We start from the raw sequence: 17,318 nt of genomic DNA, 5'->3' as shown, positions 1-17,318 counted from the left end.
TTATATTTTTGTACTAAATACATTTTTACTATAAAACTATTAAAATAGGCAGGTATAAGCATTTTTAGAGGGTTTTTTGGTGTTTGAACTATCAAAACAAGCAGTTATGAGCATTTTTTGAGGTGCATCAAGTATTTGCAGATTTAAGCTATTCACGGGGGTTGTGCTCCCTATCCATCCCCAAATTCCTGATAACCAGGGACTGCCTGTATTATAAAACAACTGTACCTTTAGAATGATACTGAACATAACAACTAGTAGTCTTCGAGAATTCACATTACATAACCTCAAAAACATAATGTTGATACACGTAGTTATAGGTGTATGTTAACCTCCTTATAAATTAGGAAAAGAATAGCACCCTTATCACACAGAGATTCCTACACTGGTAATTTGGTCAACTTATTAATATAATCCTTGTAACAATCAATAGAAACTGAATTGATAAATATGTATACGTACAATTTAGTTTCATGGTTTTTTAGTTTTCCAAAAGACTAATTTTTCAATTTCCATGTTTCTGGTAGTTTCTTGGCAAAATAAATCCTATTTTTGTCCAGCTCAGAATTATATTCGAATAAATATTTTTATTTAAACAAAAAATAAAAGTATATGACCTACACCACAGACCTTCTTTTTTTTAATGCAGGGTGAAAATCCTACTTATACATATACTATTAGGTTGGTTGGTTTAGATGAAGCTGGCTTATGACAACTAATGCTTTTGGCCTAAAGAAAACCCATAAGCGTCAGAAGATAGAAACGGAGTAGATAATTTTCTACTTGCATTTAGCCTGGGACTTTTGATTTCAACATGATTTGTCTATCCAACAGCAATTCAAGCTTAAAATTTTTTAATCTAATGAAATTCCTGAACTTGATAATGCACATTCATGTTATTCACTTATCTAGGATGATGGGAAAAAGAATATCATTTGTTTAATTAATGTACCATCAAGTACAAACAGTTGGTCATTATCTAACATTCAGTATAATAGATTATTTATAGGAAATATGTATAATACAATATTGTTATAATACAATAAAGTTTTGTACATACTTACCTGGCAGATATATACTTAGCTATAGACTCCGTCGTTCCCGACAAAAATTCAAATTTCGCGGCACACGCTACAGGTAGGTCAGGTGATCTACCCTCCCGCCGCTGGGTGGCAGGACTAGGAACCATTCCCGTTTTCTAATCAGATTTTCTCTTTCACCTGTCTCCTGAGGGGAGGCTGGGCGGGCCATTAATCGTATATATCTGCCAGGTAAGTATGTACAAAACTTTATTGTATCATAACAATGATATTGTTATGATACAATAAAGTTTTATACATACTTACCTGGCAGATATATACAAAATTATACCCACCCTACCTCCCCTCAGGAGACAGGCGGTATAGAAAAAATATGATAGAACATGGGAATGGTTCCTAGTCCTGCCACCCAGTGGCAGATAAGTAGATCACCTGACCTACGGGTAGCATGTGCGCGAAATTCGAATTTCTGTCGGACGACGGAGTCAAATAGCTAAGTATATATCTGCCAGGTAAGTATGTATAAAACTTTATTGTATCATAACAATATCATTTTTATACATTCAACTTACCTGTCAGATATATACTTAGCTGATTCACACCATTGGAGGTGGGACAGAGACAGCTAAATATAGAATCAAACAGGACTCACAACTATCGTTGTAGGTAATAAATAAATAAAACCTTGGTTCCTACCTGTTTAGACTGAAGACTTCATGAATACAATCCAGGAGTCTAGTCAGTCTCAAGAGCCTCAGCGAGATATTGATCTATGGCTAAGAGTTCTTGTGGTTCTGCCAAAGGGGTCTTACCCGCTTACTTGGCAGATCCTGGAAGGACTATGTCAATGGGTGCTTATCCACTTACTTGACAAGACCTATACAAGGAGCACAACATCGATCCCGATCACCTCAACCTATCCATGTTAGTTCTAAGATTGCAAGAAGTTATCCCCTAACTTCTTGCTAACAACCACAAACTCGAATCACACACATTCGTACACTAAAGTACAAAAATGAAAATAAATTAAAAAAAAAATTTTTTTTGTACAATCTAGCCAGTAAGACGTCTCTTGATTCCCCACTGATCCAAGCTAGGACGCCCGTGCGCCACAAAGCATACTAATCAGCAGAAAAACCAACAACTCATCTCACAAGGTAGATCTATGTACTATCAAAAATTAGAACAAATACAAATTTTTCTAAGGATCGTTATGTGTTCCCAGCCCCAGCACTGTATCGGCTGATACAAAAGGACCCAGAGAGAAACACTTTTCATATGTTACTTTAACGTCCTTAAGGTAGTGCGATGCGAACACTGAATTACACCTCCAGTAAGTCGCATCCACAATGTCTTTTAAAGACATGTTCTTCTGAAAAGCTAATGAAGTGGCCACCGCTCTAACCTCATGAGCCTTCACTCGGAGAGTCCTGAAAGAGTCTTCAGTGCAGTTATTATGAGCATCCGTAATAATGCTCCTAACAAAAAATGCTAATGCATTTTTTGACATGGGTCTACTAGGATCTCGAACTGCGCACCACAGGCTTTGTTTACATCCGTTGAGTTCATTCTTCTTCTTTAAATAGAACTTCAGAGCTCTAACCGGACATAAAGATCTTTCTAATTCCTCTCCTACTAGATTTGAAAGTCCTTTAACTTCAAAACTCTTTGGCCAGGGTTTTGAAGGGTTCTCGTTCTTGGCCAGAAACAGAGTCTGGAAAGAACAAATTGCCGCATCACTCTTAAATCCTACTTGAGAATCTAGAGCGTGTATTTCACTAATTCTCTTCGCAGTCGCTAACGACAACAAGAAAATACATTTTCTCGTTAGATCTCTAAACGACGCGTTGAGAGGAGGTTCAAATCTACTTGATGATAGAAATTTCAAAACCACATCTAAGTTCCAGTTCGGAGTAGGTACGAGGAGAAAAGGTTTTAGAGGTTTCAAAAGATCTAATAAGATCGTGGAGATCTTTATCTTCTGCTATTTTCAAACCTCTGTTTCGAAATACGGCAGAAAGCATACTCCGATAACCTTTAATGGTAGAAACTGATAATTTTGATTCTTCCCTAAGGAAAATCAAGAAATCAGCAATGTTGGTCACAGAGGTATCGGAGGAGGACAGTTTATTCTTCTTACACCATCTTCTAAAAACATCCCATTTTGATTGGTATACCCGAATAGTTGAAGATCTCCGGGTCCTAGCAATTGCTTTTGAAGCTTTGCTTGAAAAGCCTCTCGCTCTGACAAGTCTTTCGATAGTCGAAAGGCAGTCAGAGCGAGAGCGGGGAGGTTCTGATGGTACCTCTCGAAATGGGGTTGTTTGAGAAGATCTCTCCTGTGTGGAAGAGATCTTGGGAAGTCCACCGTCCATTCCTGTACCTCTGTGAACCAATCTTGAGACGGCCAAAAGGGAGCGATGAATGTTAGTCTCATCCCTCTTGAAGCCGCAAATTTTCTTAAAACCACTCCTAACATGTTGAAGGGGGGAAAGGCGTAGGCATCTAGGCCTGACCAGTCTAGCAGCATGGCATCCACCGCTATCGCTCTCGGTTCTTCCACTAAGGAGCAAAAGTTCTCTATCCTTCTGGATAGGTAGGTGGCAAATAGGTCTATATGCGGACTGCCCCACAGGGACCACAGAGCTTGACACACCTGAATGTGAAGGGTCCATTCTGTGGGGAGAACTTGGTTTAACCTGCTTAGCCTGTCTGCTCTGATGTTCTCTCCTTTCACGAATCTTGTGAGGAGAGTCACCTTCTTTTCTTTTGTCCAATACAACAGCTCTTTTGTTATCTGGAACACAGAAAGAGAGTGAGTTCCCCCTTGTTTCTTGATATAGGCCAACGCTGTGGTGTTGTCCGAGTTGACCTGTACCACTTGACCTAAAACTTCTGTCTCGAAGGCTTTTAGGGCTAGAAGAACGGCATAAAGTTCTTTGGAGTTTATATGCCAGTCTTGCTGATCCTTCCTCCATTGGCCTGATACTTCTTTTGTACCTAGAGTCGCTCCCCATCCCTTCTCTGAAGCGTCTGAGAACAAGATTAGGTTTGGGTTCCGAACCTCTAGAGACAAGCCCTCGTTCTTTTCCAAGGGAAAAATCCACCACTTCAGATGATTCTTTACTTCCAGTGGAATTCTGAAAGTGTCTGAAAGTTGCCCGTTCTTCCAACTCCAAATTCTTCTTAGGAAGAATTGAAGAGGGCGTAGGTGGAGTCTTCCAAGCGAAATGAACTGTTCTAGTGAGGAAAGGGTTCCCAGAAGACTTAACCACTCCCTCACCGAACTCCGTTCTTTCTCTAGGAAGCTCGAGATTTTCTGTAATCCCCGAGCAATCCTTTCCTGGGATGGAAAAGCCCGAAAACCCCGAGAATCCATCCGAATCCCCAAATAGACTAAGTTCTGACTGGGGATCATATGAGATTTCTCGAGGTTCACGAGTAATCCTAACGTCTTTGCTAGGTTCAAAGTAGTCTGTAGGTCCTCCAAACATAGTTTCTCCGACTTGGCCCGGATTAGCCAATCGTCGAGATACATTGAGATGTTTATCCCTTCTAAATGAAGCCATTTGGCCACGTTCCTCATCAGAAACGTAAATACCTGAGGAGCGGTTGATAGGCCGAAGCACAAGGCCCTGAACTGGAAGATTTGTCCTTGTACAACAAATGTTAGATATTTTCTTGACGATGAGTGAATCGGAACATGAAAGTAAGCATCCTGAAGGTCCAGGGATACCATCCAATCTCCCTGACGTAGGGATGACAGAACCGAAGCTGAAGTCTCCATGGAGAACTTCTTTTTCTCCACGTACCGGTTCAGGATGCTTACATCTAGAACAGGTCTCCATCCCCCCGAAGCCTTTGGAACCAAGAAAAGGCGGTTGTAAAACCCCGGGGAGAATGGATCCTGCACTGGCTCTATTGCATTCTTGTCCCTCATCGACACCACCGTCTGAAGGAGTCTCTCTCTCAGTCCAGGGTCCTTGTAACTCGTCGACAAATCCTTTGGAGATGTTGCTAAAGGAGGTCTGTCTACGAAGGGAATGATGTAACCCTACTGTAGGACAGACAGAGTCCAGGGATCTGCTTCTCTTACGGACCAAGCCTCCACAAAGTATTGAAGTCTGGCCCCTACCTGTGCTTGGAGGACATGGCTGCTACTTGCTCTTTTTAAAAGAGCGGAAGGAAGACCTCCCTCGCTTGTCGAAGGGCTTTCTCTTTGAAGTTGATCGAGTCGAGGGGGCTCCACGAAAGGGCACCACTGGAGTACGAGCCACCTTCTTCTGAGTCGGAACTGCAGGTCTAATCTTCTTTGTAGACTGCACTAGAAGGTCCTGCGTAGCCTTTTCTGACAGGGATCTCGAAACATCCTTCACTAACGATGAAGGAAACAGATGTTCTGACAGAGGTGCGAAAAGTAGAGCGGACCTCTGAGAAGGAGAAACTCCTTTCGTCAGAAAGGAACTGTAAAGAGATCTTTCCTTTAAAACTCCAGATCCAAACAGTGCCGCCAACTCACCAGAACCATCTTGCACAGCCTTATCCATGCAAGATAGGACACTGTGCAAAGTTTCTGGATCAAGAAAATCTGGCTCACTCGTCTTCTTAGCCAGCACCCCAAGAGACCAATCCAAGAAGTTGAACACCTCTAAGACGTGAAAAATTCCCTTAAGGTGCTGATCTAATTCCGACATACTCCAGGACGCCTTTGCTGAATTGAGAGACTGTCTTCTCAAAGACTCTACAAGACTCGAGAAATCTGAATCTGCAGACGAGGGGAGCATCAATCCCATAGCCTCTTCTGTCTTATACCAAATGGCTCTCTTCCCAGTCAGCTTGGAGGGAGGAGAGCAATAAACAGTTCTCAGTGTTTCCTTTTTAGATAAAAGCCAAGAATCCAAAGACTGGAGGGCTTTTCTCATTGAGATCGCAGGCTTCATCTTTAAGAAAGCCAAGGATTTCGGGGTTTTTGTGTTCGAAAACAGAGATCTCGGAGAAGGAGGAGCCGCAGGACTAAGAGAATTCCCAAACTCCTCAAGAAGTAACGAGGCTAAAACTTTATAATTGGAAAGTCCCTCGTTGGTCGAAACTTCTTCTTCAGAAACCTCTTCAAGGTCAAGGTTAGAAGGAGATCGATCTTTCCTGATCAATTCTCTATCGAGAGAAGTCGCTCTAGGAGAATTGTTTCTAGTAGGTGAAGGACTACGAACAATAACGTCCCCACAACTAGTAGAAGCCTCGCGTCTTGATGACGCCTCGCGTCTGGGAGGCGTCACGCTTCTGGCTGGCGTCTTGCGCCTCGTAGCGTCCTGGCGCTTGCCTGGCGCCTCGTTCCTGGGAGGCGTCATGCTTCTGGCTGGCGTCACCCGCTTTGGAGCGTCCTCGCGCTTGCCTGGCGCCTCTCAGGATGGCGCCTCTCTCCTGAGAGGCGTCACGCTTCTGGTTGACATCTCGCGCCTCGTAGCGTCCTGGCGCTTGCCTGGCGCCTCGCTCCTGGGAGGCGTCCTGCTTCTGGTAGGCGTCACGCGTCTGTCTCGAAACTCGCGTCTTCTTGGCGCCTCGATCCAAACTGGCGTCACGCGTCTGGTTGACGTCTCGCGCTTGGAATGCTCGACGCGCCTGACTGGCGACTCGCGTCTGGAAAGCGCTTCGCGTCTGGCTGGCGCTTCACGCTTGGCTGACGCTTCGCGTCTAGAAAACTCGACGCTCTTGTCTGGCGTCTCGCGCCTGGAAGGCTCTACGCGTTTCGTTGGCGTCTCGTGCCTGTCTGGCGCTTCATGATGAACAGGAGATACTTTCCTGTCTGGCGCCTTGCGTTTGACAGGAGAACGGATCTTGCTCGGCCTATGCAAGGCTGATGAATCCGATTCCAAATCGGAGGATGACAAATTTAAATGGCGAGTCTGAACCCTCGACAGCCTAGACTTCTTAATAGGCAGGAAATCGTCTTTCCTTCTGGGAGGGTCTCTTGACAGAACTCCCACCAGAGAAGTGATGGAATCCTGCATAGTGCGAAGGATTCTGTTAGTTTCTTCATTATCGTCTACCCTAGGTTGTTTAATTACTGAATGGTCCTCCTCTTGAAAACGCTCAGGACTTGAAGTAATCCTGGGTTCATCCAAACGTCTTTTCAGGGGGCGAGAAAGATCCGCCGATCTCCAACCTCTTTTAGGTGAAGAATTCTCCGAGGAGGAGAAACACTCACGCAGAACGCTTTTTCTGTAGCGTTCTCTGGCATTCTGTGGCGATACAGAAAATGCCGAAGGGACGTCTGACTGTTGGGGATCATCCACAACCTCCTTACGGCTTTTGACATTCCTTCTCCTCTGGGCTTGGGAGCTTGAAAGAGGTCTAGGCCTGGGGACACTTATATCACTATCCACAGCACTATAATCACACTGCTTACCTTCAATGGCCGCCATTTTGGTTTCCATTTTCCGAAGGGCGGCTTTAAGATTCGCAATCTCAGATGCCGAATCTGTGGGTTCTAATAAAGGAGCAGGTACATTAGATGGGGCAGTAAAAGGAGAAGAGGGTATAATATTACTGATAACCCCGCTAGATACGGAACTAGACAAAGGTTTGGAAGAAGACCTCCTCACCCTGTCTCTTTCCAACTTCTTCAAGTATGAAGTTAGAGATTTCCATTCTTCCGCACTCAAATCCTTGCATTCATTACAATTATTATCAAAAGAACATTCATACATCCTGCATTTCTTGCAAATAGTATGAGGATCAAGCGATGCCTTCGGCATCCTAACTTTACAACCCACATTCACACACATTCTCACCACACTTCCAGAATCAGACATCATGTTGAACAATCCAAATCAAATTCCAAAAACGGTCCACAATCGCGTATGCCAGTACAATCAATGCAAATACGTCACCAAGAAGTCCAAACGAAGATCAATTGCGATGCAAAATACGAATCCAGCCGGAGATACCCACAACGATGTTGCCAGTATGGCCGACAGAAAAAATATGATAGAACATGGGAATGGTTCCTAGTCCTGCCACCCAGCGGCAGATAAGTAGATCACCTGACCTACCGGTAGCGTGTGCACGAAATTCGAATTTCTGTCGGACGACGGAGTCAAATAGCTAAGTATATATCTGACAGGTAAGTTGAATGTATAAAAATATCATTTTTGTACATTCAACTTCCCAGGCAGATATATACTTAGCTGATTGGCACCCTTGGTGGAGGGTACGAGACAGCTTAAATAACTGAAATAAAAATAGGAAACAACACATGTTGTAGGTTAAAAACCTTGGTTCTTACCTGATTTGGCAGAAGACTTCATGGATACTGTCTATGAGTCTGCTTTGCCTCAAGAGCCTCAGCGAGGTAGTGACCTATGGCTGAGAGTTCTTGTGGATCTGTCAATGGGGGCTATCCTACTTACATGACAAAACCTCTTGCCTCTGGCAAAATCAAGGAGCACAAAACCAATCCCGACCACCTGACCCTCTAACCCGGGTTAGAACTACGATTGAAAGAAGTTACCACCAAACCTTCTTTCAAACAACCATAAAAAACACATCACCACAAATTAAAACTAAACTAAACTATCAAGGATTAGCATCAGCTCCCTGTCCCAGCACCGAATCCGCTGATACGTAAGGCCCCAGAGAGAAGCACTTGTCGTAAGTAACCCTTATGTCCCTCAAGTAGTGGGATGCAAACACAGAGTTGCATCTCCAGTAAGTGGCAGCCAGAATATCTTTCAGAGACATGTTCTTATGGAAAGCTAGAGAAGTCGCAATGGCCCTTACTTCATGCGCTTTCACTCTAAGTTGCTGCAATTGGTCATCATCGCATGTCGCATGCGCCTCCGTGATGACGCTTCTCAAAAAGAATGCTCTGGCATTCTTAGAAATGGGCCTTTTAGGGTCCCTGACCGCACACCATAGACTCTCTAGACTGCCCTTAAGTTGCTTCTTCCTTTGCAGGTAAAATTTAAGGGTCCTGACAGGGCATAGGGACCTTTCTACCTCTCTCCCCACTAAGGGTGAGAGTCCTTTAACCTCGAAACTTCTAGGCCAGGGCTTCGAGGGATTCTCATTTTTGGCTAGGAATAAAGGTTTAAATGAACAGATAACCGAGTCACCTTTAAAACCTACTCTAGAGTCCCGAGCTTGCAACTCGCTAGTCCTCTTCGCAGTTGCGAGAGCCATGAGGAAAATAGACTTCCTAGTCAGGTCCCTGAACGAGGCCTGATGGGGAGGTTCGAACTTGCTAGAAGTTAGGAATCTGAGCACAACATCCAAATTCCAGCTGGGAGGTTGAGAGGACTTTCTCTTGGCGGTCTCAAAGGATCTGATGAGGTCATGCAGATCTTTATTTTCCGCAATCTTCAGGTCCCTATTTCTGAATACAGCGGAGAGCATGCTACGATAGCCTTTGATCGTAGATACAGCAAGGTGACATTCTTCTCTCAAAAAGAGAAGGAAGTCAGCAATAATGGTCACAGAGGTATTGGATGAGGACAGCTTCTTCGACCTGCACCATCTTCGAAAGACTTCCCACTTCGATTGGTACATCCGTAAGGTTGAAGACCTGCGGGCTCTGGCGATCGCGGTAGCAGCTTTTCGCGAAAAGCCTCTCGCTCTGACGAGTCTTTCGATAGTCGAAATGCAGTCAGGCAGAGAGCGGGGAGGTTTTTGTGAAACCTCTCGAAGTGGGGTTGTCTGAGCAGATCTCTCCTTAGTGGAAAAGATCTGGGGAGGTCCTCCGTCCATTCCAGTACCTCTGTGAACCATTGTTGAGCGGGCCAAAAGGGAGCGATCAGGGTAAGTCTCGTTCCTGCAGAGGGCACAAACTTTTTCATTACTTCCCCCACCAGCTTGAAAGGGGGAAACACGTAAGCATCAATGCCTGCCAAGTCTAGGAGGAGAGCGTCGATTGCAATTGCTCTCGGGTCTGCTATGGAGGAGCAAAAGTTGTCCAGCTCCTTGTTCTGATACGTGGCGAACAGGTCTATATGAGGTCTGCCCCAAAGTGTCCATAGCCTTTGGCAAACGTCTAGATTGAGCGTCCATTCCGTTGGGAGGACTTGGTTTCTCCTGCTCAACTGGTCCGCCTCACATTCCTCTCTCTCTGGACGAATCTGGTTAGGAGCGTAATTTCTCTCCTCCACCCAGATAAGAAGGGTTCTTGCTGTCTCGTAAAGGGAGAAGGAACGTGTCCCTCCTTGTTTCCAGATGTATGCCAGAGCCGTGGTGGCCAGAGCCGTGGTGTTGTCCGAATTGACTTGGACCACCATGCCTCTGACTTTCGACTCGAAAGACTTTAGAGCCAGAAAGATTGCAAACAGCTCTTTCATGTTGATGTGCCAGGTCACCTGTTCCCCCTTCCAGGTGCCTGACACTTCCTTCGCCCCTATGTTGCTCCCCAACCCGACTCTGACGCTTCTGAGAACAACACTATGTGCGGGTTCAGCTTCAGCAGGGACAAGCCTCTGTTCAATTTGGGCGGGGTTAGCCACCAACTCAGTTGCTCCTTTACCTCCTATAGGATTGGGAAGGAATTTGCCAATTCTTCTGACTTCTGATCCCACATCCTTTTGAGATAGAATTGCAGAAGCCTCAAGTGAAGCCTTCCAAGAGAGAAGAACTGCTCCAGCGAGGAAAGGGTCCCCAGCAGACTCAGCCATTCCCTCGCGGAGCTTCGCTCTTTCTCTAAGAAGGCTGTCACTTTTTCCATACCCCGATCGAGCCTTTCCTGGGATGGAAATGCTCGAAAACCCCGAGAATCCATCCGAATCCCCAGATAGACAAGGTTCTGGCTGGGGATCATCTGGGACTTCTCGAGGTTTACCAACAGTCCAAGAGACCGGGTCATCAACAGAGTCGTACGTAGGTCCTCCAGACATTGAAGTTCCGACTTGGCTCGAATAAGCCAGTCGTCCTAATAACGCGATATCCTCACCCCCTTCAAATGTAACCATCTGGCTACATTTTTCATGAGCCCTGTGAATACTTGCGGGGCTGTCGACAGGCTGAAGCACAAAGCCCTGAACTGGAAGATTTTCCCTTGTATCATCTGTCCTTGAGGACAGATGAATCGGTACGTGGAAGTGCGCGTCTTAAAGGTCCAGGGAAACCATCCAATCTCCTGGACCAAGAGCAGCCAGAACCGAGGAAGTTGTCTCCATGGAGAACTTCCTTTTCTCCACAAAGCGATTCAAGGCGCTTACGTCCAGGACAGGTCTCCATCCCCCAGAGGCTTTCGGTACGAGGAACAGGCGATTGTAGAATCCTTGTGAGTGGGGATCCTGCACTGGTTCTATGGCTTCCTTCTCCAGCATCTGGTCCACTAAGAGGAGAAGGGTTCGCCGCAGAACAGGGACTTTGTATTTTGCAAAAAGTTCCCTCGGTGTCAAGGTCAAGGGCGGTCTTTCCTTGAAGGGGATGAGGTATCCCTTTTCCAGAATAGAGTGGGACCAGTTGAACACTCCTCTCCGTGCCCAGGCTTCTGTGAAATTGAGAAGTCTGGCACCTACTGAAGTCTGGAGGACCCCAGTTCTATTTGGCCCTCTTAAAGGGCCTGAAAGAGGACCTACCTCGCTTTTCAGGTCCTTTTCTTCTGACAGAGGCTCTGACAGAAGGACCCCCTCGAAAGGGCGCTTGAGGAGGGCAACTCTCCTTCCTGATGGAGGAGGTAGCTGGTCTCGCCTTCCTAGCAGACTGAACTAACAGATCCTGGGTAGCCTTTTCAGTCAGGGAGTGAGAAATATCCTTCACCAACTGGGAAGCGAACAATTGGTTGGATAGAGGGGCATACAATAAGGAAGTCCTCTGAACCAGGGGAAACGGACTTCGTAAGAAAAGAGCTAAACACTGCTCTTTTCTTCAATACTCCTGCTCCGAAAAGAGAAGCTAATTCTCCCGATCCATCTCGGACAGCTTTGTCCATACAGGACAAAACGCTGTTAAGAACTTCAGGTTCTAGAAACTCAGGATCCAGAGTTTTCTTGACCAAAGCCCCAAGGGACCAATCCAAAAAGTTAAACACTTCCAGTACATGGAAGAGTCCCTTGAGGAAATGGTCCATCTCTGTCATACCCCATGTAGTCTTGGCCGTGGGGAGGGCATGCCTCCTAGCGGAACCTACCAAGGTAGAGAAATCCGCCTCTGCAGAAGATGGAAGTCCCAGTCCCATCGGCTCTCCAGTCTCGTACCACATACCTCTCCTTCCCGAGAGCATGGAGGGAGGACAAGAAAAAACTGTCTTCCCTGCCTCCTCTTTGAACTTAAACCATGCTCCTACCGATTGGAGGGCTTTCCTCATCGAAATGGTCCGGCGCATCTTTAAGAAGTAGGAAGCCTTTGCCGTCCTAGTGCCGGAGAACAGCGACCGAGGAGAGGGAGGAGCAGCTGGGCTGAGCGAATCGCCAAATTCCTGGACCAGTAGGGCCGCCAAAGTCTTGTAGTCTGATAGCGCTGCAGCTCTAGGAGTTTCCTCCTCCGAAACCTCATCGAGGCCTTCCTCTGCAAATCTGCAAGGAGATGCGCGGCCGAAGGAAGGAGAGCGTCTGGTAGGCGAAGAGCGCCTGTCTGGTGACAAGAGCTTGAAAGGGGAGGAGCGCTTGCGAGGAGAGGAGCTTCCACGCGAAGAGAAGCAGTCGACTGGAGGAGATCGCTTAGCAGAAGAGTGCATGGTAGGAGTCGAGTGCCTGTCCGGCGCCACGCGCCTGGCTGGCGCTTCAAGGCTGGGTGGCGCCGCGCGGCTGGTTGTTGCCTCGCGGCTGGGTGTGCCTCGCGCCTGGATGGTGCCACGCGCCTGGAAGTTACCAAGTACGCGTCTGGCGCTGTGCGCCTAGTCGGCGTCGAGAGCTTGCTAGTAGATGCGCGCCTTCGAGGGGAGCTGCGTCCTCGAGGCGAAACATGGCTGCGAGGAGAGGTGCGAGCATCAGGAAAACCGTGTTTGTCAGGGTGAGAGAGCCTAACTGAGGAGAGGCGCTTGGAGCTTCTCGGAGACAAACTCTCGTCTCAAGAGGAGCTCCTCTTGAGAGGAGGGTGTTGAGACCTCTTAACAGGAAGCGATACGTCCTTCCTGTGAGGAGGATCTCTAACTAGAGCGCCCACCAAAGACGAAATCTGCTCCTGTAGATTGAGAAGGATCTTCGCAGTAGAACCCTCTTGGTCCGCTTCCAAGAGCGGTGAAAAAGGTCTAGAAGCTGAAGGAGGCTCCACACTAGGTGCAGAGCTGAAAGGGGCTCTTCTGGCTCTCTTCTTGTCCGTAGGAGACTCCTCTAGGAACCGCTCCAGGCTGGAGTCCAACATACTGCTAGGAGCCTTCCAGGTCCTCTTCAAGGGGTGCGACTCCTCAGCCGAACTCCAACCACGTCTAGGAGAAGCTGAATCAGACGAAGAAAAGCACTGTTTAAGGATGCCTTTGCAACAGCGATCCCTGGCAGTCTGGGACGAAAAGACAGATCCTGCCGAAGGGACGCCTGACCGGTGGGGATTCTCCACAACCTCCTTACAGCTTTCGACATTCCTCCTCCACTGGGCCTGGGAGTTTGGAAGAGGTCTAGGCCTAGGAGCGTTGCAGAGCCAATCAGACACCCCCTCCACTGCACTGGGAACACTGCACTCTTACCTTCCCATGCAAGCATTTGAAGCTCCATCCTTCGTAAAGCGGCTTTCATGTTAGCCCTCTCCACGGACGAATCCACAGGTTCGGTGAAGGGCGAAGGAGCTGAAACCATAGGAGAGGATGCTACAACTACATTAGGAATAGGAACTACCGTATCCTTAACTGGCTCGTTAGAACGAGACCTACTCGTGCTTCTAGGTGAAGCCTTCCTAATTCTATCCTTCTCTAACTTCCTCAAGTAGGAAGTTAAGAGTATTCCATCCTTCCTCGTTCAGACATTCACACTCCTTACAAGGATTAGTAAAAGAACACTCATTCTCCCGACACCTCTTGCATACAGTGTGAGGGTCTACCGAACCCTTCGGTAGCCTCACATTACACCCCTCATTCACACACACTCTAATTACATAAGCAGAGTCTGACATTCTAAGAATAATCCAAAAGCGTAATCCAAAAACAGTCCACAATAGCGTATGCCAAACCAACGATCCAATACTTCACCAAAAAGACAATCCAGAAGATCAAAGGCGAACGAAAAGCGAAAATCGGGTCAGGAGGAACCAACAACAGTGTTGTCGGAACCGGCGACAGAGAAAATCTGATTAGAAAACGGGAATGGTTCCTAGTCCCGCCACCCAGCGGCGGGAGGGTAGATCACCTGACCTACCTGTAGCGTGTGCCGCAAAATTTGAATTTCTGTCGGGAACGACGGAGTCTATAGCTAAGTATATATCTGCCTGGGAAGTTGAATGTACAAAACAAATAAATTACAACCAATTTCATAGCTTAGCCTTAGAGAGGCTTTTACTGTATCAACACATAAATGGTTTAATCTTCAAGACAGTCACATGACAACTAGCAGCAAGAAAGTCTTTGTTAACCCCTAGTGGACGGATGAAAATAATCTATTTAGCTCCTCAGGTCGGGTAAACTTTCAGGTCGACCAAAAAAAAAAAAAAAAAAAAAAAAAAAAAAATCAATGGAAAGAGGAACATATACAAATACACATAGTGAAAAAAAGAAAATATTCTAAATAATTTTCCCTACCTTCCATGAGAAATTGAAAATGACTTTACAACCCCTTGAGGGGCCTCTTTTACAAGATAATCATAAGTTTTACCAACTTGTATGTTTTTTTCTAATAAATAATTTCATCTTATTTTGTAAAATTATAATTACAGGTAACACAATATCAAAACAGTTATGAAATAAAACTAATAACAAATTCTTAACGCATTTGTTGAAAAATATTTACGTAAATTTACAGAGAACGAAGATTCGGTAACTTTTTTAATTTGTACATGTTTTTCCTAATATTTCTTTGCACTTTTCTTAGCAAAATTACATTTACAATTGACATACTATCGTAAAAGACAAGAACAAAAACCAACAGCAACCCTTTGGTATATTTATGAGCAATATTTACAAAAAGACGTCATGTGAGAAGAGATGCACTACAAGTCGGAGGTAGAACTGAAGTCCTGAGACATCAGATTCGTGATTTTAGCCAGTGTAAAAGTTGCCATTAGTGAATTTATGGGCTAAAGAAGTATTGGAACCTCTTTCCCACATGTTTCTTTCAAATCTGTTATTACTACTCCTGAGAAGCTATCCGTCCATTAAGGGTTAATCCTCCTGGTAGTATAGGCCAGGTGAGATTTCCCATGAATCTCATTATACTATTTTAACACTCAGAACACTGGGCAGAAATCAAATTGTGCCATCAGCCCTAAGTCACAATGCTTTTCTAAACTGGTTGTAAATGTGACCTGTTCACTGTTTACTCTCAGCCTGGAAGGTCTTCTGTACTGCATGACCTCCAAAATGTTGAAATTAGAAGCGCTCTTCACAGACTTAAGCAAAGAGTCATTCCCTTCTGAGACAGTCTTCCAATTATGGTTACATACATAGTAGTATACTTATAAATTTCTGAATTACCCTTTTTTGTCAAATGGTTGGCAGGTAAACAACAAAACATTGTCATTAACAAGAGCTATTCGGCATTGAGGGCTACCTGTGAGTTATACATAAAGAAGTTCCAGGGGGACCCTTTTCTGCACTGCTTTGAAGCTTCTCAAATCATTATGATAAACATAGGATCATCTCAGTGCAGAACCTTACTGGACATTAGCATTTATCTCACACTTATTCAACTTCATTCCCCATAATTTGCACTTATTCAAGCTAAATCTTGGCTGTAAAAAAATCTACCACCACATATCTACAATTAGGTAAAAGGATTGATGCACATACTGTACTGCAAAAACATATGCATACATAATGTTCATACTAATGGAACAGGAACATTAAATGAAAAAAAAAAGATAATATTCCTGTAGTAACTAGTGTCTATCAACTACTTTCTCCATTCTACGTACTTGTTGAAATTCAATGACAGTACAAAGAAACATCCAGCCAAACCCCTTGTGTCTACATTGAAAATTTGGGTACCACCATCAACACAATGAAAAGCAACACAGACGTAAAGACCAATCATACAAACTTCATGACTTGGTTCTAAGGATATATGTGCAACACTGGCCATGAAAAGAAATAAATCATAAGCACCCAGGCTATTGCAAAAGCCAAATTATATAATATATATTAAACATGATTATTTTCATATGATTTGTACAGGCATATTTCACAGTTTGTAAAAAGACTAAATGATGTCCTCCCTCCCGAAAATGAGAACGTCACTCAATTTTAGCTCTTTTTGGAGTTAGGTATTGGTCTTTCTTCGTCTCAAGTTCTTATTGTCATTTATTTTACCCATCTAATATTTATGTGATTTTAACCTTTCTAAAGTTTATGATGGATTTGTATACTTTGTACACTATAATTTTACAATCCTGAAAATGAGACTTGAGAAATTCTAAAAACTTTTACCTATAAACACAGAATGCTACTCTGGCTGCACGCATACACACACATATTTCATTCCTGACACACACTCACACACACACCAAATCTACCAGTCACTTTCACCTGATACTGTATATGTAGTATATATATAAATTTGTAATAGTCACATTGACCTATTAATCTCTCAACTTCCCAAAAGTTTTTATGGAAAAGCTTTCCAGGTGCTTTCTCAGTAGAAGCTTTGCATGTTGGTTCAAATTTAGCTTTTGAAGGTGAAAAGTTCTTTATTTCCCATTCAGATATAGGCTTGCAGTGGTAACCAGACCCATACGAGCAAAAAGAGCAAAGAATTCAAGAAGTTAATATGTCATCCTCTCTTAGAAATAAATGTATAGTACATATATAGTACTACTATACTCTTTTTAGCCTAGCCTATCATTAGCATTAATTACTAACTGGAAACTTAGCATACCATAGATTAATTTATTTAGCAGATTAACTTATCAAACAGACAAGGTTAAGTGGCATTAAACTAATACAGTGCTTTATGCCATTAAACTGAAAGAATTACTGTGATTTTCGTAGTGAAAACTTTTACAAACTGTACAGTAGTATATGAAAACAAATGAACTCTTAAGTAGCCAATTGCATGGCATATCAGGATCAAGTCTTATTTCAAGATGAAAGGCATTTGAGATACCTGCTTCACATGAACCACCTACCATATACAAGTTTGTCAAAGTAATATTTCTTCTTCAACATCATCTTTCATGTTTATTTTTGGAAGCCTTCGTGAGACCTCACTT

General features: G+C 44.5%; 1 protein-coding gene across 5 annotated transcripts in view; it reads right to left on the bottom strand.

Annotated features, from left to right (window-relative positions):
• Positions 1 to 17,318, bottom strand: part of LOC135213515 (serine/threonine-protein kinase 10-like) — a 230,948-nt gene that overhangs the window by 209,714 nt on the left and 3,916 nt on the right. The gene's annotated exons all lie outside the window — the stretch shown is intronic.

Source organism: Macrobrachium nipponense, chromosome 43 (assembly GCF_015104395.2).
Source record: "Macrobrachium nipponense isolate FS-2020 chromosome 43, ASM1510439v2, whole genome shotgun sequence".
In the NCBI taxonomy this organism is placed as follows: Eukaryota; Metazoa; Arthropoda; class Malacostraca; order Decapoda; family Palaemonidae; genus Macrobrachium; species Macrobrachium nipponense.
Note: the sequence above shows the minus strand (reverse complement) of the source record. Positions and strands in the feature narration are given on the sequence as shown.